At 45.8% G+C, this 25,806-nt stretch overlaps 1 protein-coding gene across 2 annotated transcripts in view; it reads left to right on the forward strand.

The window, feature by feature from the left end:
- The window catches only part of BBS9 (Bardet-Biedl syndrome 9), a 2,055,975-nt gene that overhangs the window by 2,001,434 nt on the left and 28,735 nt on the right, over positions 1-25,806 (forward strand). The gene's annotated exons all lie outside the window — the stretch shown is intronic.

The raw sequence follows: 25,806 nt of genomic DNA on the forward strand, positions 1-25,806 counted from the left end.
CCTACTGTTGCACCCCCTGGAGTTAGAATAGTAATTTTTACCCCTATACTATCCAATACTTACCATAAATGCAATGTAATGGTATGCATTGTAATGTATGCTTTGTAAAGGTAGTATGCGATGTAATGGCATGCGTTTTAAAGGTAGTTTCTTAAAATGCGATGTCGTGTCATGAGATGTAATGGAATGCGTTGTAAAGGATGTTGCGATGTGAAAAATGCATTGTAAAGGCATGCATTGTAAAAGTATGAGTTGTAACGTCATACAACCTGTTTCCACTGACCATGTGCCACAGTTTCCCCAACCCTACCAAATCATCAAAACAGTCCTTACAGCAGTGGCTAAAACATATTTGTGTTGAAATATCCCTAGAATTATGTGACAGTGCTTTATTTATAATCAAACAGGCCTACACATATGTGCAATCCTACTAGAGTCAGCCTGACACTGATTTTATACTCTCTGCCTCTTAAGACAACCTAAGCAAACATTTGCCTTAGTAAAATCAATATTGCCCTTTCCATGCATTCTCTCTCTATGTGATGCAGGAGTGAAGCATGCATTTGAAGGATGAAACATCCATTACTTTGCCAGTGAACACAATGCACACTTCACTAATTAAACCCTATCAGCACTATAGCCAGACCAACACGAAATTGCCTCTGCTACTAAAGCCACCAAAAAGGAACTGCTTCTGTGTATAAGAGAGTTTTTCTGTGCATCATCCACACATTTGAATGTACATCAAGCACACGAATACCCCTTTATCCCACAACGATTAACATATCACAGTACTCATTGTTCCATACATTTGTGTGGATTAGATCCAATTTCTCGGATGCTCGCGATTTTCATGCCTGTAGCCCAGACCATGCGCGTTTCTCAGTTTTGTATCTGTTTCACCCTCTTTCCGTTTTTTTTCCTTCCATTTTAGAACGCGTGTTCATCAACTCTCTGTTTATAGGCTGTATGCCTCAAGCCCTGGCCCTTTGCAGTGGCTAACCAGCATAATCAATGCATTCCACACTTGGTAAACAGTCATCAGGTTCTGTGTGCTATAATTCCTAGAGACCCTGTAGAGTCGCCTATTATGTGTGCAGAATAAGGGCAGTCCCCATCCCACAAGAGACATTGGTTTTCATTGTCAGCAAGATAAGTCAAAGCTGTTTAAATATCTGAAACTTGTTTCATGTGGATCGGTTGTCAAGCTCCAACAAAGGTTGCTTTATGCTCAGGCGCCAAAGGCTCGTCAAGGCCCAAATCCTCACTTGCTGCATGGACTCCGTGAGTTGGGCCTCCCTCCTTATTTATGTCTAGAGATTTTGAGTTCCTTTTTCACCATGGTTTGATTATAGTCTCTTTCTAGACATGGGGCAACCAATTGGTTGCAATAAGAGGTGGAGCACAGCACCCTCCCTGGATTTGATACTCAGTCTGGTGTGGTTGGGTGCACAGCGGAGTACAGCACAGCTCTTTTAGTGAGCGCCCTCGGTAACAGCCTAATAAGGCCCATGATGCTCCTCACCCCCTCTTCTCTGCTGTTGTCAAGACATTGTCATTGCCAGAGAATGTAGCCTAGGTATCGTCTTGGATTCCTGGAACTTATCTTGTAGGCCATTGCATCATCTGTCTGCCTTATGGACATGTTCGCCAAGTGGTGTGATGTCAGCCTATAAATCTCCTTCTGGATTTTGGAACAGTTGTGTCTCTTATGCTACTGCTGGTCACCTTAGCGAGGGACTTGTACCATAGAAAGTTCATAGTACCCATTTTTGGGGTCTTTTTATCTCCTCATAAGAGACCCAGACATATTTCGACAGACGTCTGTACAGATATACAATATCATAGTTTTGGATCTCTATCTCTAATATCATAAGTTTTGGATCCCTATCTCTACTGTGGTACTTTGTATTAGCGTCTTCAATCCTTGATGCTCCAACTAAACAGATATCTTTCGTTCCTTGTGGATTTGGTCATTTCCATGTCGATGCTGCTTTCTTTTCAGTAGGAGGATTGGGGAGGTCTTCTAGTGACGTACTGATAGCACATGTTGATAACCCTTTGTATGGTAATGGGGATTAACAGATTCATTTGATCTGATCTGATCTGACAGTTCTTATTTCAGCCAGAGATCTATAAAAGTGTGATGGGCCTTTCCGAATATGGCACTCCACTTTTGAGTCCTCCGTTTTCCATCCTGCCAAGTGAAGGATGAGCTTTATCATTTCACTTTCTATAAGATTAAACATCACTTTTAATGTTCTGGTGATGTGGAGTTTACCAGTTACAGGATAGCGCACACACTAATAAGCCAAACAATTAATCGCCTTCTCTGTTTTGACAACAAGCTTGGTTTCCCTGGCATTGAGGCTTTTAGGGGTTCCTCAGGATAACTGGATGGAGTTCAGCCTCCATAACTTTTCCTGGGGCATCACTTTTGCTGTTACAATTTTCATCAGATGAGTCCTCTCTCTTGGTGGGAGTTGTTTGCGCAACTCTTTGGACAGGCAGTATACGAAGGTTGCCTGGATGGTGCTAACCTTTTTGTCCTAGGTGTGATTCTTCTTTTTTCTTGAATTTTGGCTGACCATGGGTTTATGCAAGGCATGAGTATCTGAACCCCATGGCACCAGACGCACAATTTGGTCATCTTAACATGTAACCGTTGATGATACTAGTTTTAAGGAAGGTTCTTCCTGGTCAAACTCAGACTTATAATTGAGGAACCCAAAATAACTCCAATGTCGAAGACTGCAGACAGTAAGGAACAGTATCCTGAGTCTCACACTATATAAAGAAAGATAAAGAACTAGGGATACTGTAAATGTAAAATGTAAATTGATACTTGTATAGCGCACTACTCACCCGCAAGGGTCTCAAGGCGCTTGTACGAATACCGCTGTGGAACCCATCCTGGCTTTCCTCGTGAGGCGTCCACTCCTGGGCACCCCCAAGGTGGAGGCCAGGCATCCTTAGCGTTGTGGGGGCCGTTGTGGAGATTAAGCAAGCTATTGCCCAGAGTTGCAGAGTGGGACTCCATGATTGGAATAGGCACCGAGGCGAGAATTATCAGGTCCGTGGAATTTTTGAGCCCAAGACCCGCCGAGGCGGGGAATTGAACCCTGGTTCTGGGCTAGACCTCTGCATCAGGGTCTGCCGCAGTTCAGTATAGATAAAGTGACCTCTGTGCAAAAGCCTTCCTTCTTGGCTTCTAACTCTCTACCATCATAACTGGCATGCATTTGAGTTTGGTGGAGATGAATATGGCTCAAACTAATGAAGATTGCACATAAGTCATCTGATCTGGAACAAGAAGGGGAACAAACCACAGTTATAGTGTTTTCCAGATTCTATCTCCGCTTACAAAAGCAAGCAAGAAGCCAGCACTGTCCCTGCTAAACCAGTTGAGTTGAAAACATTACTTTTGATGGCAGTGTTGCATTTTAGGTAACAGTAAGGTGCTGAGATGCCTGACACGTGGTTTGGAGGTTGAGAAATAGGGTATAATTGATTAGCAACGAGATATCTGTGGCATATATGCCAGGTAGATCTACACACATCTGTAGATAGCTATTTCCCACCAAGCTGTTTCTCTCTCTCTCTTGCTATGGCTCTCTTTCTGACCCTTTTCTTCTCACACACACATATATATGCACACACTCTCACCCGCCCATTACCCTGACAATGCAGCCTTGAATGTTCCCTGCCTAGCATTTTAAAATATTATAGAATATGCTGCCCATGCTAGTAACTTACTCTTGAATAAGTAAGGATGCACGCTACTCAAAAAAGTCAATCTTTGTTACTTATGGTGAGTGGTTTACTAGTATTGACGTGCTCCCAGGCCTGCTCAGAGACTCACATTTGTTTACCTACATTATAAAGTAAAATGTAACCACATATCTGCTCCAAAATTGAACAATCCTATAATTAATTTCAAAGTATACCTATCACAGAACAAATATGCTGTGAGAAACAACAACATACAAATTTAAAAGTTGCGAGTGTCTTTAATGAAAACAGACAGCACACGGCCACTCCTGCATTCCGTCTCGGTTCTCCCAAACTGCAGGGAGTTGGTGACATACTGCCGGAATGATGGGACCAATGTTCCACATGAAGGGTTCCACAAAAGAACCAAAACTAAGCATAACAAAATATCATCCTTATTTTAATTTTTTTTTCAAAATGGCGGGACTGATAGTCTTCCACATGGTTCTGGAGTCATGCTGCTCTGCCCATGCCTTCTTTTGATTCTGTTGTTTTTCCCTCTATGAGCTTGACGATAATGTGATAAAGAGAACTTTCTGTCTTGACAAAAAAGCCATGGATCCAGGTTGAGGGAATTTCGAAAGTGTCTCCTTCATTTAGAAAATGACAACTGCCCTCAATCTGGGCTTAGAAAGAATGATGGCAGTGGCGGCAAAGTAGTAGCGAAGGGGCAGGTCTAGGGAGATAGATATGCCTACTGGTCACCCCCATGTAACAGATCTGTTTAGTCTCTCCTAACTAGGGATCTTTGCCTCCTTGATGTCCGAAAATGGTGTGTATATATATTTGTGTTTTCCTTGTGTATGTCTGACTGAGCGCCAAGTGGAATGCATTGGATTCATTGTATTCTGTGGTACATAAACAAGGATGTGTAGTCCAGGTGTAGTAGAAGATCCCTCTTTATTAGCAGGTAGTTAGGTGGCAAGTTACAGGATAGGAAGATACAAGGAGACACCCCACCAGGAGAGAGCTACCAGCTCCTCAGCCTGAGATGACCAACTGACAATCTCAACACAGTAAGGCACTCAAACATTCCATGATGTCACAGGACATTCTGATAAAGTGGTAGAGAGGGAAAAGACATAGAAACCATTTACCACACATCCTCTTCCGTTAGCGAACAACAGCAAGTAAGAAGTTAAGACGGAGCAGAAGGATTCAGAGTAGACTGTAGACACAAGAGCTAGTCAAAGGGACAATTTGAAAAGCAGGAAACTCAAGCGAGAAAGCAGAAACACAGGAAAATTAAAAGAGGCATGTAGAAAGAAAATCATAAGATGCACAAATGGTCATGGTTGGACAAAACACAAGAATGCAAATTACATAACATGCCCATCCACCCTCCTTAATAAAACAAGGTAGCGATCCCGGCAAACCAAGTAGGGTGTAACAACTAAATGACAAAATATGGGCAGATGGAAGTAAGCACAATAAGATGAACTAGCAACCAACACAGAAAAAGGGGATGCCTTGCAATAAAGATTAGTGCATGACATGCACTAACAACCTCCCGTCCAAGGGTACACCTAACAAGGCAACCTTTAAACTGTGGAACAAAACAACTCCCCAGGAAAGGGTACACCAGAGGATACTAACGCCCCTGGAAGAAAGAACACAGTAGCCACACACTGACAACTGTGACGCAACAACACCAAGAGGTAGCGCTGACCACGCACCCCGAGTACCCAAATAGAGTGATGCAACTTAGACAAACACAGACAACCTCCCCTAACAAAAGGGTACACCATTGAACAACGTAAGAATTGTTCAACGCAACATCAATTAATGGTGGCGCTGACCACGCACACCACCTTCCCCAGAAAAGGGTAGACAAAGGATACTAATCCTTGAAACTTTTCGAACAAAGTAGATACATGCAGACAACCTCCCCTAATGAAAGGGTACACCACGTTAAAAGTGCGCAACGTAACTTCTCCAAAGGGTAACAACAAGACCCTAGGAAGCACTGACTGGCACCACAACCTCCCCTAACGAAGGGTACACCATAGGGTACTAACCCTTAGTACAAGAATGGGACACAAACACCCTAGCTGCCCAAGCAGGGTGAAACACAGGATATACACCCCGTGAGACCAAGACTACAACAACCCCTATATATATATACAGGGTACACCATAAAGTACAACATCGCCCTAGTTTCGAAATATGGCATTGACTGGCCACACACCCTCCCCTAAATAAGGGTACACCATAGGGTTAAAACGTTGCCTTAGGAACCCAACCCAAACTCCCAATGGTAGGGTACAGCATAAAACAACCACTGACAAAAAAAAAACACAAAAGGAAAACATACTAACAGCCTCCCAAAGGTAAATAGAACAATCCATTATGCCCAACACACACACAAAACCCAACAACATACACTGAAATACAAATAAGTTGAAGCATAAGCATAAGAATAAACAAAAGGATTCAGCTCCGGTGAGCGATATCTCACCCGAGGTCTTCTTAGCCAGAATTGTCCAAAAGTTCCGATGAGACTTCACAGCAGGAAACTAAGTGGGGTGACATGCAGGCAAGTCCTGAAAAGTAGGCCACGGGATCCTCCGCTTAAGGAAACAAGAAACTCGAGACCTGTAGTCGATGCACATAGAAAACTACCTTGAGACCTGTAGTTGGATGCACAAATAGCGTATGTATCGCTGAAGCAGACTTAAAGCGCAGGAATTGCTTGCAGAAATGAGACCTAAAACGCACACAAAAAAAATATTTGGGAATGCACGCAGTGACTATCGGAGTCCATTACTGTGGAGACCGATTGGCGTAGTCAGTATGCTGGAGGACGACGTAATTAGAATGGCTTCTTGAGATGACGTGAGCAGACCGTGAAAAGAGATTGGTCAGAGCCACGTAGGCAAACAAGTGAAATAGCAGCACGCATCCCTGACGCTGTGCAGGGAGGCTTGTGGCAGGAGCGTGCACCACACACGTCAAGAACAGTAAGGAGTTCACGGAGAGAGATGTCACTGAAGAAAAATCACAGGCATCATGAAAGCGGTAAAGCTGCGCGTGCCAAGTGCGTGCGCGCGTCGCGGTCTCATGGGCTGTTCGAAAGTTAGCAGTTAAACAGTCATTTATCCGTGGCGACATGTTGAAGACCAAAAAAAACCAAAGAAAAGTTCCTCAAACACAGGTAAAACACGCTTTTCCATACATGCATGTCAGTTCAGTTCACAGAGGATATTACAAAAGAACACAGACACTGAGAATCACTTGCCCAAACGTATGTATGAGCTTCCCAACAGTGTCACTTTGTCTTTGTCCTCTTGAGACTTTTCCAAAACTGTGGGAACTCAGAAAAAAGGAATGTGCTCTAAAAGACACTCTGCGCCATAAAAGTAGGAACGCCACGGCTTGACATCACAGATGGTGGCTGTTGTGAGGGTGAGAGAGTATTGCTTGCGCCGGGGCACCTCTGTGAAAGCAGACGCAGCAAGCGCTCACAGGAGAAAACGTGCCCACACTGTGGAAGTACACACCTGTCTCACAGTGGTTGTAGAAAGGGCGAGCTGTCAAGGTGCAAATGCAGTAGAGAGACACAGCAGGGTGATCAGGCCAGCTGAGTCTCAGTCGCTTTTGTAGCTGGAGACAGTCAACCTCCAGATGACAGCAAGATGGCAGTTGACTCCTTCATGAAACAAACGCCCAGGGTATAGGCTGTCCAAGAGAAAAAAGGACACTGGTGGGGTTTACTGGGCGTTTCTCTGATCTCCAGGAGATAAGCTTACTTAAATCTAGAACAGTCCTTGATTTCCTTATAGATGAGTTCCAGTATTCCTTCTTTGCCGCATAGGTTTGTCCAAAACGTCGCCAAACTGTGGTACATAAACAAGGATGCGTAGTCCAGGTGTAGTAGAAGATCTCTCTTTATTAGCAGGTAGTTAGGTGGCAAGTTACAGGATAGGAAGATACAAGGAGAAACCCCACCAGGAGAGAACTACCAGCTCCTCAGCCTGAGATGACCAACTGACAATCTCAACACAGTAAGGCACTCAAACATTCCATGATGTCACAGGACATTCTAATAAAGTGGTAGAGAGGGAAAAGACATAGAAACCATTTACCACATATTCCACACGTGTCTTCAAAATGGCAGCAGGCTTTGGTCGTTGGGCTGGTTGCTCAGGTCTTGATGACTGAGGAGCCCTCAAGTTTACATTCCTTCCCTCCTGCATCCTGCTACAGTTATTTCTGTGGTTCGGGAGATGACCTACTAAGAATTAGAAGTATCCATATTCCCTCAGCCACAGTGTTACCAGGTCATTCCACTTTTCCTGCCAGGATCTGCATCTCAGAGGAATCTGGCCCTTTGTGTGGAGCTGATGCACATTCTATTTAGCCCTGTTCGAAGCAGCCCAGGAGAACATTCAGTTGAATATGACCCCTACATACCTCATCACTCAGTAATGCTTATCAGGACTGGAGAAGCCCCCAAGATTGAAACATTACAGATAATCCAATTGGTCAAGACTGACCATAAGTACTGGGTCTCTCGACCAGTGCTTTTTCACCACGATCTTCCATCACAGAAGTGTGGGTGGCACAGTATAGTATAGCTGAGAAAGTCTGTGGTCCAGTGATCGATTTTTGCTGACTGCTACCTCGCTTCCAGGCTAGAAATCATGGCAAAGCTCCTGATTAGAGGGCTACAGTGAAGAGAAGTGAGGAGGAAACCCAACCTACTTAGGAACAAAGAAACTGCATTGAACCTTCCAGGAGAAGATCCTCTCTTCCTGCCTGCCAAGTACCGAGGCCAGTAGATTGTGAAGACATTTGGGAGTCATTGTTTTTTTTTCCCAACTGAAAAATTTGCGCAGTACAGTTATCACATAATACAGATACAAGAATCCATTGCAAACCAGTACAAACAGTATCTTCAACATCAAGGCTCTATCCCCTCCTCCCCTTCATTTATGTTAATTAAGAATCGCCACCAGTGTCTTATGGTTCTGATCCTGGATGGTCATTTTGAGCACGGGCGTGGCAATGAATGGGTCTCAGTGGAGGTCGCCGGGACGGTGTGTACTCAGGCGTTATGCCAGAGTCTCTTGTGTGATCTGTGTATTGGGTTGTTGTATGTCGTCGCCTATATCAAGTCCGAAGTATCTTCTCCACGGGCCCCAGATTTCATAAACATTTTTGGGGCACCCTCTACTACGGTATGTGGTTTGCTCAGCCGTCATATATATATATCCATTCCCCTCATCCATTCCTGTATAGTCGGCTTGTCAGCAACCCCCGCACTTCCTGGCTGTATCCCTTTTAGCGACCACCAGTCCCAAGGAGGCGAGAATTAGCTCTGTTGTGGTGAGGTCTACCTCACTTGGTATCCCAGGTATCGCAAACTTGGGGTCCCTCGGCATTGTCATCACCAGGACCGCTCCCAACAAATCGAATGCCTACGTCCAATATAATTGTATCTTGGTGCATGGCCATACTGTGTGGTAGACGTAGCCTTTGGCCGTTATGCAAGCCAAGCAGAATGGGGATTCCACCCTGCCCATCCTATGCAACCTGTCCCTGTTATAATAGATTTGGTGCAATATCTTGAGTTGAATGAAGCGAAGTCTCGCTTTTATGGCGACTTCTCTGGGGTGCATTTATGCCGCCTCCCAATCTATGTCATCCATGGGCCCTACCTCCCTCTCCCGCTATGTCCAGAGTCCCACCAGTCCGTCAGGGATGTTAATATTAATGGTCTTGTATGTGAAGGAGATTGCTTTGTGTGTCAACTCTTCTTGCAAGAGTCTGCCTTCCAGGGGTGCATATTCCGGGAACTGTACACAGGGGAGATTCTCTACCTGCCAGACATGGTGGAGTTGCGCATATTTAAGGAATTGTGCATATCACAATCCTTATTGAGTTTTGCCCATGTTTTGAGTTTCCCTTTTTTGAGAATGTCCTCCACTGTGGAGATCCCTAGGATATCCCAGGCCCCAACCGCCCTAATCCTGTGTAGGTCCTGAAACCGGGCTCCCTCCCAGAGCGGTGTCCTCTTCGAGATCTTTCCCGTCCAACCCATGGTCTTAGTCGCCCTCTCCTATGCTCACAGGGTCACCTGGGTCATTGGAAATACGCGGGAACCACCCTTCCCCCATAGAGATAATGTAGGTGTGTGTTTGGCAACATTTCCTCCCTTTCAAGGCGATATGTGGGATGTTCTCTATGCTTATGTATCCACTCGTTTATGGGTATCAGATGAGACTCCCAATAGTAAGCCTCTATATCGGAAAGCGCTATCCCCCCCATTATATGGACTGCGTTGCATCGTCCTAAGCAATATTCTTGAGTGTCCCCCTTGCCACAGTAATATTCATATTTTGCTTGCTATTTCCGCAAAGATAGCTTTGGGTAGGGGGTGATATGAGTTTTGCAGGGCATACAGAGGTTGGGGCAGGGTGATCATTTATAATATTGCTGCCTGACCAAGCAGGTTTAGGGGGAGATCCCACCACCTCTCCATGTCTAACTTGAAGTTATTCAATTCTGTACCAAGGTTTTCTTTTCTACAACGAAGATGCCAAGGTATTTGAAGCCCCTCTGCACCACTTGCAGCTCCCAGGGTGGGGGGCAGTCCACTTGTGCATTGGTCGGGCAGTAAAGCGTGGACTTATTCCAGTTGACTTTGTAGCCCGATTGGCTCCCGTAGTCAGTGATCGCGTCGAAGAGGGCCGGTATGAACCTTTCAGGTTTGGTGATGTTTATCAAAATATCATCGGCATAGTGAAGAAATTTTCTCTCTCCCGAATCTGTGAGTGTGGTACCGAAGCCTCGGATGGAAGGGTGCTCTCTAATAGTACAGGCCAAAGACACGAGGGTGAGCGTGAAGAGAAGAGGCGTAAGAGGGCAGCCCTGCCATGTCCCCCTCTCAATAGGGAAGGATGCAGAGTGGTGGCTGTTGACGCGCACCGCGACCATGGTTGGTTATATAGAAGAGTCACCCAGCTGCGGAAGTTCGGCCCAAATCCGAACCTGGCCAGAGTAGTATCTAGGAATGACCAATCCACGGCGTCCGATGCATTTTCGGTGTCCAATGATAGGAATACCTGTGGGCTTTCTCTGTGTCTCACTTTCATGAGCCAATTAAGTGTGGCTCACTGGTTAGAAGCGGCAGACCCTGAAGCAGAGGTCCGGCCCGGGACCAGGGTTCAATTCCCGACGCGGCAGGGTCTTGGGCTCAATGTCCGTGGACTCGATAATTCTCGCCTCGGAGCCCACTCTAATCATGGGTCCCACTCTGCAACTCTGGGCAATAGCTTGCTTAATCTCCACAACGGCCCCAACAGCGCTGGGATGCCTGGCTTTACCTTGGGGTTGCCCAGGAGAGGGCATCTCACAGGAAAAGCCAGAAAGGGTTCCACAGCGGTATACAGCGCCAGGATGCCCTGAGATGGGGCGGCAGTGCGCTTTACAAGTATACACTCATTTACACACACACATTTACATTATGCGTGCGCCTGAAATTTAGCTGGGTAGATCTGCATCAGAGAAAAAAGAAGAAGGAAGAAAGAACAATTGCCTGCAACTAGGCATGAGCGAATTTTGCGGATCTCGCGTTCGCGAATTTTGCGGATTTGCGGATTCGCCATCCGCAAAATCCGCGAATTCCCGCGAATTTGCGGATTTTTTTTTTTTTTGTGTTCGCCCGTGTTTCTGCCAGTTCGCGAGGGTTTTGTACACTTTCGCAAATTGCGAACTTACCTGTCGGGTCGCAAGTTTCGGGAACTTGTTGTTTCTACGTGTCCAGCCTGTTTGGGACACTCTTCTTCATCACTGCCACTCTCTGTCACCACTGCCACTCTCTGACTACTCATGCCACCCTCTGGCCCACCCATGCCACCCTCTGTTTCATCACCACACCCTCTGGTTGTCCAGTGTACATTATTTTCGGCAAAGCAAAGCACACCTTCCCTGCCTCAAGTGACCTGAATTAATTTGGGGCTGATTAATGTGTCACAGAATATTTTTTTAGCTGGCACCTGCTTCCTTAGTGCGCCCTGATTAGTGATCTTTTGCACTTGCTAAGTGCTTTAATTGTTGCAAAATTAGTTACAACACCTGCCCTGCCCCAACTGACAATAATGAATTAGGGGCTGATTAATGGATTTTAACTTCCAGCCTGGCTCCTGCTTGTCTCCCTTAGCTGTAATTCAGGACCTTTGTGGCATATGTGTAACTATTCTGAGGTTCAGAGCAGGGTCACATAATAGTTTCAACTGGCAACTGAACTCTGGAGGGGCCCCTCAGGAAGCACTACAGGAAATGGCTACTAATGATGAGCCTGAACTTTTGAACCTGGTAAGTAGTTACTTTCAGTTTTGCTAGGATCGTATTTCTGCAATTTTGCACTTATTCGCGGGGCGCGAACTCACGCGAACTCACGCGAACAGTGCGAGCAGTGCGAGCAAAATCCGCTGCTCGCGGATTTGCGGATTTTGCGGGAGATTCGCAAATCTCGCGGATTGCGGATTTCCCGAAAATCCGCAAAATCCGCGAGCGGAACGGATTTTCCGCCCACCCCTACCTGCAACCTCCTTATTAATTTTACGTGGTTAATTCGACAGAGACCAAACGGATATATAGTTACGTTTAGTCAGGTACCTTAGTTTGTACCAATCACTTGATTTTATTTTTTGCGAAATGTCATGCGTATTTAAAGCAGAAAAATATACACATTCAAATTGAAACATTTACCACATATATGTACATTTCAAACAAAACAAATACTTTTTTTATGATCACAAATTAAACTACAACACATCTGAAAGACAGTTAAATTATAAACAATACAAAAGTCACACTTAATATTTTCTTATTTCGAAAGAAAATCAACTTCATAATTCGTCACAAGACAACGTCAAATGCAAAGGAACATCAATGAAATTAGTCTCTTTTAATCTTAGTGTATACGCAATATACTAGTTTGTTCCTGTTGATATGCCGACGCGTTTCGAGTAAGGGCCAAGAAGGTTCCCGAACTCTCATCAGGGCCTTATGAACAATCTGTGTGGGATGTGAAAGAAACATTGAGAGTAATCAAATTAAGTTGGGAGAGCCATATATCTCTTGTCTAACTTGTGCCATCTATTGAGTCCTACCTGTATTTTGGGTCAGAAGAGAAGCGTAGTGTTCTCAAAATTCCGACTGAGCGCAGCGTTTTCCTTCAAGTGAGCCGTGTCACCATATAGTGGCTGTCCCTAAGCAAAGGAACAACTGTATCTATCAGTATACTTTACAAAACTGAGGGGATTCTTTAATTAATGAATGCCAATTCGGGGCGTAACATACCTCTTTGATAATGCATTATGGAGGTCCCACTCGGGTACTGACTCTGGTTGCCGCTTTTGTATGTTGATACCTGTTGGAAACAGGGTGTATCAAGATACAATGAATGATTAAGCCAAGAAGATTCTGAGCCTGATTTCGGTATTAGAACCGAAGAGCAAACACTTACTGTTTGTGCGATTGCTGTCAGGCGCGCAGTCGTCTGTTTCCGCGTAATGCCGGAAACGACTGCGCGCCTGACAGCAATACCGAAATCAGGCTCAGAATCCAAACGCAAGATATTTAATCGTCGTCTCGCTCTGTATTTAGGATAAATCGCCCAGTGCAGAGAATCCGGCCCGCCATTGATGTTAGACTTCAAAAGAAGCTAAACGCCACGCTTGGCGCGAGTAAATGCAGGTACGATTGTAAAACCAACCCGATGCCCCACCGTCACTTTCCGAAAATCTTCTTGGCTTAAATCATTCATTGTATCTTGATACACCCTGTTTCCAACAGGTATCAACATACAAAAGCGGCAACCAGAGTCAGTACCCGAGTGAGACCTCCATAATGCATTATCAAAGAGGTATGTTACGCCCCGAATTGGCATTCATTAATTAAAGAATTCCCTCAGTTTTGTAAAGTATACTGATAGATACAGTTGTTCCTTTGCTTAGGGACAGCCACTATATGGTGACACGGCTCACTTGAAGGAAAACGCTGCGCTCAGTCGGAATTTTGAGAACACTACGCTTCTCTTCTGACCCAAAATACAGGTAGTACTCAATAGATGGCACAAGATAGACAAGAGATATATGGCTTTCCCAACTTAATTTGATTACTCTCAATGTTTCTTTCACATCCCACAATGATTGTTCATAAGGCCTTGATGAGAGTTCGGGAACCTTCTTGGCCCTTACTCGAAACGCGCCGGCATATCAACAGGAACAAACTAGTATATTGCGTATACACTAAGATTATAAGAGACTAATTTCATTGATGTTCCTTTGCATTTGACGTTGTCTTGTGACAAATTATGAAGTTGATTTTCTTTCGAAATAAGAAAATAATAAGTGTGACTTTTGTATTGTTTATAATTTAACTGTCTTTCAGATGTGTTGTAGTTTAATTTGTGATCATAAAAAAAAGTATTTGTTTTGTTTGAAATGTACATATATGTGGTAAATGTTTCAATTTGAATGTGTATATTTTTCTGCATTAAATACGCATGAAATTTCGCAAAAAATAAAATCAAGTGATTGGTACAAACTAAGGTACCTGACTAAACGTAACTATATATCCGTTTGGTCTCTGTCGAATTAACCACGTAAAATTAATAAGGAGGTTGCAGGCAATTGTTCTTTTTTCTCTGATTTACATAAGGTCCAGCCTGCTCCTGTCCCGTTAAGGACCTAACTCCCTTGGGTTTTCAAAGGGTAGATCTGCATGGCATGAATCCAGACTGGTCCTCATGTATCAGATCTGTGAATATCCCCAGCAGACGCGTCACCAAAATGGTGGCCAGGATTTTGATTTCCGAGTTCAGCAATGAAATGGGTATAAGACCCACATTGGTCATGGGGCTTTCCTGGCTTGTATATGACCATGATAGTGGCCATACGCAGGTCCAGTAGAAGAACACCCTTCCCGTGGGCATCTGTAAAAAGCTGTAGAAGGTGGGGTTCAGGATATTGGTGTAGCACCGAAAGAATTCTGCGGGTAGCCTGTTAGTACTAGGTGTTTTCCTGGGGCGGAGCTTCACAACTGCTGCTTGGGCCTCTGTCAGTGACAGATCCTCCTCTAGGCCCCGAGCTTCTCCCTCGCCTACGAGGGAGTCATTGTTGAACTTCACTGCTCCAAGACATAGGCCTGTCCCGAGATGCTATTCATTTATCTAAGATCACCATCATCTGCTGCATATTGCTGTCGGGGCAAGGGGAAGAGTTACTGCCTGGCACATATGTGATGATATTTCTGCCTGATCCCTATCTGCTGCTGCAAAGGGTCTTGAGAATTACCACAACTTCACCCATGGTCTACATATTTCAAGATGTAGCCGGAAGAGGTCATCTTGTGCCTAGCATCATTAACTGCATTTCAGGATTGCAACTGCTGGGTCTCTTGAAGCATGCCCTCAAGTCTTGATACCATCTTCTTTGGATATTCTGAGATAGTAGCACTGGAACCAACTCTTAATCTCAACAGTCTACATAGCAGCTAGTTGAACCCCAGTGGTCTGTATCCAGTGTTTCCGCACTGGAGAAAGAGATTGTTTTGCTTACCAGGCTTTGGTGGCCATTTCTTAGCAGTTGGCCAGGCAGGTCTTCAAGCATTTGTTTGACTCTGGAGGGTTTGTGGCAGGTGCACTGAAGCCCATGAACTCCTCATCCGTATTCCTGGATGTAGTCCTTACGCATGAGATACTTCTCCTTTCTGGTAGAATCAATTTCCTAGCTGAAACCCAAAAAGTTCCCCCATGATGGCCCCCGTTTCCCATGAACCACCGCAAAAGGGAGGAACAAACGAAGCACTTCCTGTTTTCCTCTTTCTGGGATAGACCCATGTCTGACGCTCGACTGCAGCTTTGGTTAGTGTATGTTCTGTTGTTCATGTTTTTTAATATGCTATTTGCTCTGCTTTAGCGAGCAGGGCTTTGTTTAATTGGTTTCACACTCTCACTTTGGCATGACGTGTTTTGCCTCTTCATGGAGGCTGTTGGGGACTATGCGCTCCTGCGCACACTAGGCCCCTTGTACCTGGCACTGGGTGCTCGGCTTTAGCAGGTGGGGCCTGAGCACGCAGGCTTTCTCGTTCTTTGCCCATATCGCCCTGCAGAAAGCTGGCGGGGCTGGAGGATCTCCTGTTTTGGCACCCTGCTTTAGCGGCGTTTTTTTGTCTTACTTCTTTCCAGGACTCGCAAAGTGGTTCTTTTGGCAGACGGGTGGTGTTTTGTTTTGCCAAGCTTTTTTCCTCAGTGTGATGCACGGAAATTATAAGGGGCTGGCTCCTCCTCCCCGGACATCCTCTCTGGTTGTTTACCATGTGACCGTAGGTCATTGGTCACCTGTATATAGACAGAAGTTTCTTGTGCCTTCTCAGTGTTATGGCATCCTGGGCGGTTAGTCTGGTTGTTGTTTGCATACTAAGGAGCCTGGAGAATAGGTTGCTGGTCCTTTGGTGCAGCCCACTTTGCAGTCCCTGCAACACTTGATTGAAGCTGCAGTTGAGGTGGCTTTTAAGGCCTACAATTCCCAGGCAAGAGCTGGTTTAGCCTGAGGGTGATCCTGAAGAAGAGTGTAGTCTGGCGGTATGTTCAGGGTCCCAAACTGGCAGTTCTCTTATAGCATGTTTGAGAAAACTTGAGTCTCCCTGCCGCTTTTGCGTCAGCTGATGAGGATGATTTCTTGGTGAGTTATCAGCAGGTGGAGCCTGAAACTGTGCCTTCACATAATGTGATCCAGAGAGTGCTGTTGCATGAGTGGAAGGAAGTGGACAAATCAGCCTTCCCTCTGTTTCTGTCCCGCCATTATCCAGTAGACAAGTTTGCAGAGGAATCTGATGGCTGGCATGACCACTCAGGGGAATGGGGTTTCCGAGGACGCTGCCCCCCTGATGTGGCGGATAGGAAGGTGGATGGTGCAGTTAAAAGGTGTTATGCTGCTGCCAATTTCTCTGTTTGTGCAACCACTTACACTATATAGTCTTTGCTAAAGGACTTTCAGGCCTTGTCAGATCGTATGTCTGAGGTGTGGATTGTTCGGATCTGTTGGCACTGATGAAACAACAAGTTTGCTTTTTGTCTGATGTGTCCTTCGACAACTTGTGTGCTTCTGCGGCTACTTCTGGGGCGACTGTTGCTGCTCGTAGACATCTATGGATGTGCAGCTGGAAAGCTGATGCAGCTCAAAAGGCTGTTTTAATGCGACTGCCCTTTGAGGGTTCTAAGATGTTTGGTCAGCAGCTTGAGGAGATGGTCAAGAAATCGGTGGAAAGCGAAAAATTGATGACACCAGCAAGATCCTTTTCCAGCAGCACAGGTTTTGCATTTACGAAGGCTTTTCCTTCTGGCTCAGTGAGGCATTCAGCCCAGCCCTTTCGTGGTGGGGTGGCGGCCGGGGCACCATGTATGCAGACAAATTTCAGTTCCAGTCTTCCACTTTTGCTGCGAACCACCAGCCTCCCAAAGCATGACAGCTGGTATGCCTCTGCAGTGGGAGAGCTCCTTCTAGATTTTCAGGACCAGTGGCGGAAGGACGTTTCAGATGCCTGGGCCTTGCAGGTCGTGTCCGAGGGGTATCGCTTGAAGTTTGCGGAAAATCCAGGATTCTTCTTCCGCGTCACTCTTCCATGGGATTCAGTACGTCGCCTTGCCCTGTTGGACGGGATTCAGCAACTCCTGGACAAGATTTCCCAGGAGCATTGGCTCAGCTTTTACTCCATTCTTTTTCTGGTCCAGAAGGTTTCGGGAAACTACCGACCTCTGTTGAATTTAAAGGCTTTGAATCGATTCCTGGTTGCACAAAATTTCAAGATGGTCACCTTACAGAGTATCTTTCCACTGTTGAGTCCTGGCCTGTTCCTCACATGTTTAGAGCTGCAGGATGCTTATTTGCCTGTCCCAATCTGTACTCTGCATCAACAATACCTAAGGTTTTCGGTGGCGGTCTGCCATTACCTGTTTCACTCTCTTCACTTCGGATTGGCGTCAGCTCCCAGAGTTTTCACCGCACTGCTGGCTCCCCTGGTGGGCATTTTGCACTCTTGGGGTATTCTGGTGTTTCCTTACCTCAACGATTGATTAATTGCCTCTTCTTTTCTTTCTAAGGTTTGCCAAGATGTCGAGGAATTGTGTTTCCTGTTGCGCAAACATGGATTTTCTCTCAATGCCTCGAAGTCCCACCTTCATTCTTCCCTGTCTCTGCAGTGTATAGGGACCCTTTTCCGGATGGACTTGGGGACAGTTTTTCTGGCTCCTGCACAGTGGGACAAGCTGATGGTACACCTGTCTTCCCTCCTGTCTCTCCCGTCTATTCCAGTGAGACTGTGGCTGAGGAGTCAGGGAGAGATCGTATCCACTCTGCATCTCTATCCCTTTGAGCATCATGTTTTGCAGCACTGGAATCTGGTATCTCAGGGTTTTGAAGCCCAGGTTTATGTTACTCGACAGGTAGTGCAAGACTTGTAGTGGTGGTTGAACCCGGATAACCTAAACAAGGGTCATCAGTTTTGTGTTCTCCCTCCAGTGATCACCTCTACCAATGCCAGTGGTCGGGTGGGGAGTGGTCTTGAGGAGTCTTGCCACCCAGGGGTTGTGGAACAGAGTGGAGTCTCATCATTCTTCTAACTGGAAGGAGCTGGCTGCAGTTCATGCTGTTCTGTTTTATGTCCTCCCTTCCATCAGGGGTCGGCCATGTGTGTCCAGACGAACAATCAGTTCACAAGGTCTTATGTTTGTCATCTATGGGGGATGGTTTTTCCCCCTTTGTCTTGGCCAGGAAGGTGGGTTTATGGGCAGAGCAGAATCTTATTTATCTAACTGCTGTCTAACTTGTGGGAAGGGAGAATGGGCCTACGGACCAGCTCAGTCGGTGGTTCCCGTCGTCGTTGTCTTTGTGTCTCTCTCCAGGGTCTTTCGCGAGGTTTGTCTGAGGTTCGGATACCTCTGGCTGCACCGGTTTGCTGCTGGGGACAATGCCCTTTTCCCCTCTTCTGCTCCTTGAGTCCGTCTCGGAAAGCCTAGGCCATGGAAGCCCTTTTGATTCCCTGGCCAGGGGGTCTTATGCATTGTTTTCCGCTGATCCGCTTGATTCCCAGGGTGTTGCAGAAGGTGATCTCGGACTGTGCTCCGGTTCTAGTAGCTCGGGGTTGGTCAAGGCAGCTGTGGTTCCCTCTGCTTCTTCGGCTATCAGTGGTTTCTCACCAGGTGTTTCCTCTTTTTCCTTCTACTCTGAGTCATGCCATTTTGAAGCCTTCCTATCGACAGTGTCTCAATCTGGGGGTCTGGCTGCTGAGCGGTTGAATCTGTTAGATCTGATTTGTTTTGAGACTGCGGCCACCTCCATCCATTTGTCCGGCCAGAAGTCGACGTGCAAGTCATAGAATTGCCATTGGGGTCACTTTGCTATGTGGTGTCATTCTAAGAGGTTGGTTTCCTCCTCTTTTCCTTCTTTGCGGATTTTAGATTTCTTGCAGGATGACTTCGCTTTAGGTTTGGCTGTTTATACCCTTAGAGCCCAGTGGGTGGCCCTGCGGACATTTCGTGGGGATGATCTCTCTGATGTTCTCCCTTTGGCATCTCGAGTCCTTTGGGGTTTCTTTTTGCAAAGACTGATTTCCCATTCTCCGGTTCCTCCCTGGGATTTGCCTCTGATGCTTTGGGCACTGACCGGTACTCCTTTTGAGCCTGTGGATGAGGTTTCCTTTAATTTTATGACAGAGTAGGGGGTGTTTTTGGTTGCTGTGTGTTGAGGGAGATGGGTCGGAGAAATTGGTGCATTGATATCGGTTTCTCCATTTCCCTGTTTCTTTCCGGATGAGGTTTTGCTTGGGTCTGGCTTGGCTTTCCTTCTTAAGGTTCCTTCTCAGATTCATTGTTCGAAGACATTGCCCTTCCGGTTTTCTTTCCCAACCCTTTTTCAGTGGAGGAGGTTTGTTTACTTTCCCTGGATCCTTGTTGGGATTTGTCCATTTATTTGGAGCGTTCTTCTTCTTTTCGTAAGGCTGATTCCATTTTTGTTAAATTTGGTCTGCCTCCATTTCCAGCTAGATTAAGTAGGTCATTGTGAGGGCTTTCCAAGTGTCTGGGTCTTCTTCTGTCCTGCCAGTGCAATGTCATTCGACACGGAGGTGGCCACCTCTTGGGCGGTCTTTCGAGGCCCGCCTCTTTGCGCGATATGCGTGCTGCGGCTACTTGAAGTTCCTGCACACTTTTCTGTCCCACTATTGTATGTAGTTGGGTTGGCTTTTTAGGTCTCGCCTGTCGATGCGCATGCGCATCGAGCAAGCCGAGAGTATTGGGACTTATCCACTCTTTATCCACACTGCAAGGAATCGTGGCGATTCCTTGCAGTGCCCGTGACTTTTAAGCTCAATGCGCATGCGCATTGAGCTTAAAAGCGCGTGCACGTCCGTCTTTGTTTACCCGCTCCGCCCCCTCCCCTTCCCGCCGTGTCGCATTTCTCCTCCCCCTCCCCTCTCTTCCCTCCGTCTTGTTTATTTTACCCGCTCCGCCCCCTCCCCGCCGTGTCGCATTTCTCCTCCCCCCTCCCCTCTCTTCCCTCCGTCTTGTTTTTACTTTCAGCGCGGGGGCTTATTTCTAAACATGTTCACACTCTCAACGTCTGAAACGGGTGAAACAGGACTATGAGATTGCAAGATTTCTGCGAAAATTGGTTGTCTTAAAGAGCTCTGCCGCCCACTTTAAAACACATTCAAGACCTCACTAAGTGAGGAGACCCCACTGTTCCTCTACCACGAGGCATCAGACCTTTAAGACCGCAGCGTTCTTTCTGTTCGAGTGAACGCAGACCCTGTACAATACCACTCGTACGAGTCACAACCCATCCTATAATCGCGCAGCTTTGTGTGACACGTTCCGTGAATTCAATTCCCCGAATCTGTTGCGAAATACTACAGCCCACCCTTTACCCGTGTTGTGACTGACTAGTTTTAATTTATTGCGGTGCCCATTTCATTTACACTATTTTTGTTCTGAAGTGTCTGCCATTTATTGCAGTATTGTACCTCTACCTGCACTTTGTACGCTTCTGAAACCTGCACACATCACTTTTCCTCCTATAATGTACCGATTGCTACTTCATGTATTTTTGCTGCTCACCATTGTCACTATTCATTCACGCAACTCAACGTTGCCTTCCTTCACCTGTAATTTTCTCCTCACGCATCCTTAATGCTCCCATCGAGACGTGCCCCGCCAACCCACTGCAAAGTCCGCGCTACCAAAACCAACAAACAAACTATCACCCGCGCATCACTCTCCGTACTCTGGCCTCAGCAACCCCCTTCTCCACCCCCACCTGTCCCCTCGGCTAACTTGGTAGAGATGCGGCCCCGCCCGGGCTCCCCCCTCCCAGGACTTCCTCCTCGCATCCCTGCCCCCACGCGCTGCTTCAACCCCTCCCCTGGCCACGGCACTTTATTAGGGGCCTAATCCGACGCACATGCCCTTGTGCGCACCGTGGCAGCCTCGATCTATCTCGCCCAATGTATATAAACAATAGCATTTGACTGTCATTGTAAGTCTCTTGCTGGAGCTACAGTGCCAACAAAAAATAAACCTTTCGACAGTCAGATGTCCCAGCTGCGTCTAGCTTGCGTTCTGTGACCAGACACACGTTTTTGGCTTTTATTGAGTTATCCCCTCTGCTCTTGAACATTGTAAATCGCACCCTCTCTTCTATGGGTGCTAAGTGCTATATCCTGTATTTTTCTACTTCATATATGACTTTGTTTATATCACTGTGTTGCTCTCTGCAAATTTATAAAGCGCTCTGATACCCGTCAAGTTTGCGCTATAAAAAACGATCAAATAAATAAATACTTGCATGAAGTCCGTGTTTTAAATCTAGCGACTGAGATGTATTTTCTATTTTGTTTAGTTCATTTCGTGACAAAAACGTTACGAGTCATTGCCTGTGCGACTTCTTTTAATCTTGCAGAAGCAAGGCTGCACCACGCCACATCTTGTTCCTCTTTTACCAACTCTGACACTGTCCCGGGACCGTCAAAACCAGTTTGCCCAGTTTGGAAAGCTTCACTTCAGTGCTTCTCTCCTCTACTTGCATATCAACACGGTGGTGTGAGGGTGTCTGCTGGGGTGTGGTGTCGGGAGAGGTAGGCTGGGGGGAGGAGAGGTGTGTTTGTGATAACTCCCAGGGCTGTGCACAAACGCCTTTCATTTGCTCGGTTACCAACAATCTCATCGCCAGCTACTTAAGTGTCCAGGGAAGGCAACACGCAGGGCCGAAAGCTGCCGTTATTATACGTAACGACCTTAGAGGAGACCTATCAACATTACTCACAGAAAGGCAACACGCTTTTATTCCACTAATTGATGCTGCCTTTTAATGAATACAAACTAACAAAAGTAATAGAAAAGGAACAACTGTGTGATGAAAAAAGGATGAAAAAAAACAAGAACGAGACATGCTGCATTGTTTTAAAGCGAAATCATGTATTTGCTGAAATAAAAAAACAGAGCAAGTCTTTTTAAATGTTAACCTGGGCGAAGTTTGAAGTGTGGCCAAGACTGATTCTAGATTTCATGCTTCCCAGGTAAATAAACACACAATTTAGGAGAATTAATTTCCACTATTCATAATTACACGCCACATAATTACACTGCACTCAATGCAACATACACTCCAAATACCACTCAGTGCCACATAATTACACTGCAATCAATGCAAAATACATTCCAAATACCGCTCAGTTCCACATAATTACACGCCACATAATTACACTGCACTCAATGCAACATAATTATATGCTTCATAATTACACTGTGTTCAACGCAACATACACTCCAAATACCACTCAGTGCCACATAATTACACAGCACTCAATGCAACATACACTACAAATACCACTCAGTGCCACATAATTACACGCCACATAATTACAATGCACTCAATGCAACATACACTCCAAATACCAGTCAGTGCCACATAATTAGACACCACATAATTACACTCTACTGAATGCAACACACACTACACACAATACCACGTAATTATATGCTACATAATCACACTGCACTCAATGCAACATACACTCCAAACAATACCACTCAGTGCCACATAATTACGTGCCACACAATTACACTCTACGGAATACAACATAACCTCCCCATAATACCACTCAGTGCCACATATTTATATGCAACATAATTCCACTGCACTCAATGCAACATACACTCCAAATACCACTCAGTGCCACATAATTAAACTCCACATAATTATTCTGCACTCAATGCAACGTACATTTCAAATACCACTCAGTTCCACTCACCCTCACTCACCCCCACTCACCCTCCCTCACCCTCCCTCACCCTCCCTCACCCTCCCTCACCCTCACTCACCCTCCCTCACCCTCACTCACCCTCAACCCCTCACCCTCAACCCCTCACTCACCCTCACTCACCCTCACTCACCCTCACTCACCCTCACTCACCCTCAACCCCTCACCCTCAACCCCTCACCCTCAACCCCTCACTCACCCTCACTCACCCTCACTCACCCTCACTCACCCTCACTCATCCTCACTCATCCTCACTCATCCTCACTCATCCTCACTCATCCTCACTCATCCTCACTCACCCTCAACCCCTCACCCTAACTCACACTCACCCTAACTCACACTCACCCTCACTCACCCTCACTCACCCTCACTCACCCTCACTCACCCTCACTCACCCTCTCACCCTCACTCACCCTCACTCACCCTCACTCACCCTCACTCATCCTCACTCATCCTCACTCATCCTCACTCATCCTCAACCCCTCACCCTAACTCACACTCACCCTCACTCACCCTCACTCACCCTCACCCTCACTCACCCTCACCCTCACTCACCCTCAACCCCTCACTCACCCTCAACCCCTCACTCACCCTCACTCACCCTCACTCACCCTCACCCACCCTCACCCACCCTCACCCACCCTCACCCACCCTCACCCTCACTCACCCTCAACCCCTCACCCTCACACAGTGCAATAGGTCTCGGAGCATTTGAGTTAGAGCTTTTAGAATTGTTTATGGCTTTTTTTATTTGTAATTCTTTAGCATTGGCTACAGGAAACAAAAATGCTAAAGATTTACAAAAAAAACCCATAAACAATTCTAAAAGCACTAACTCTAATGCTGCGAGACCTATTGCATTTCCAATGCTTGTTTCCTCCTCCTGTGGGGATCATGTCCTGTCTCTGGCAGAGGGTGCTTCTGCTCCTTTCATATCTTGAACGACTTTTACATTTTTTATGTTGTATAAAAACTTTTTTTTGCTTCAGCATTCTCGGATGCTACACTGGTGTGCTTCCTTACAGCGTTTGTGTTTGGAAATAGTCACCGGTTTGCTTGAGTATTGTCTTGTGCGTAAGGACTACATTACTCCAAATCCTGGTCTTCCTAGATGCAGTCCTGAGTCCTGCCCTCCAACCTGGGAGGTTGACAGGAAGGGCTATGTTTGTTCCTCACTTTTGTGGTGGCTTATGGATAACAGAGGCCATCTTGGGGGAGCTTTTGGGGTTTCACTAGGGAATTGGTTCTGCAAGAAAGGAGAAATATCTCATGCATAATGACTAGATCCAGGAAGACCAGGACTCGGAGTAATGAAGATTACAGGTACGTAACCGGGGCATTAACGTTCCACATTAGCACCACAATTCAAAATGATTGTGTACAAAGCGATACATTTGCCTTTTGAAATGTCGCATAATTTGGATTTGGTGCTGCTGCTTTGGTTTTTTCGCAAGCCCCATGGACTGTAGCGTTCAGAGAATGTGGAATCTGTTAACAAACATCTTCCTGTGGATAGCATTATTCACAGGCCCTGCGTTAAATCTTTTAGTCAGTACAATTGGAGCCCAGAACAGGTTCTAACACACAGCCTACACTCCAAAATATCTTCACGTCCAGCACACAAAAGCTTTTTGTTACAAAAACAAAGCCAGGCGTCCATATTTGTTTGGGACACAACACTACAGCATTTTGGACTGCCAGTCCCCGTATTTTGCATAAAATACACCAAGGCGCTGACTGGAAGACAAAACACATGTATTTGTAGAAACCTGTTTTCTAACTGAATTGGACTTATTGATACCTAAGAAGAGATGGCGTTTCGAGCCACTTTAGCTACCAGTGCTTAATTTGAGCCGTCGGTTTTAGGTAGGAACCTCTAACGCTCATTTTTGGGATTTTCATCAACAAAATTACAAACTGATCGACACAGCAAGAGAGAGAAAAAATCAAAAGGTGGAATGGTCGAGAAAGAGGGAAACACAGTGAAAAAGGGGAAATCAGGGTTGAAAATATCACTCAAGAGAGAAATAAAGAGGCAGGTCGTGTCTGATGGGGCATTAAAGAGGCATAACGTGGAGTATACCTCGTAGGTATTCGGCACCCGGACCATTCAATAGCGCCGGCCGCTGGCTTCTGGGCAAAAGTTTGGGCCCGCTACTTATTCCTTTACAAATAAAGCGCTGATAACTACTACCCTAATTTCAGAAATGTGGACCTTAATAGCCAATGTAAGACAAATATATTTTTTTTAGCCTTCATTTGTTATTTCAGTTTGGATGTAAATATTTTTTTCATGGTACTTTAGATCATCCCGAAAAACAACTCTGTACCTTCCTCATATTAGCTTGGAAAACAAACCGAACACAGAAAGACTTTTTACCCAAGCCCGAGGCTTGCGCTCCAGCAATACAGAATTCACTGTTCTGGTATTTATTTTGCTTGTTTGCGTGTCACTTTTTGACTTTCAGCAGATGCCTTGCATCCTGGGTGCTGGAGGCCTAAGCATCGTTCACAGGCAGTCAGAGGGGTTGAACATTAAATCTACCTTTCAACTTTAGATGAATTGCCCCCTGTTGCCGTTGTGCTTTCCCATTCCATGAGCATTTACCCACTTGAAGGACCGTCCTCGTGTTAACACTGCTTAAACTAAAGTCTTGCTTTTTATTGCCAGTTATAAATATTTTATATTTTATATGCTATTTGGCATTT

The sequence above is a fragment of the Lissotriton vulgaris genome, chromosome 4_1 (assembly GCF_964263255.1).
Source record: "Lissotriton vulgaris chromosome 4_1, aLisVul1.2, whole genome shotgun sequence".
Taxonomy (NCBI): Eukaryota; Metazoa; Chordata; class Amphibia; order Caudata; family Salamandridae; genus Lissotriton; species Lissotriton vulgaris.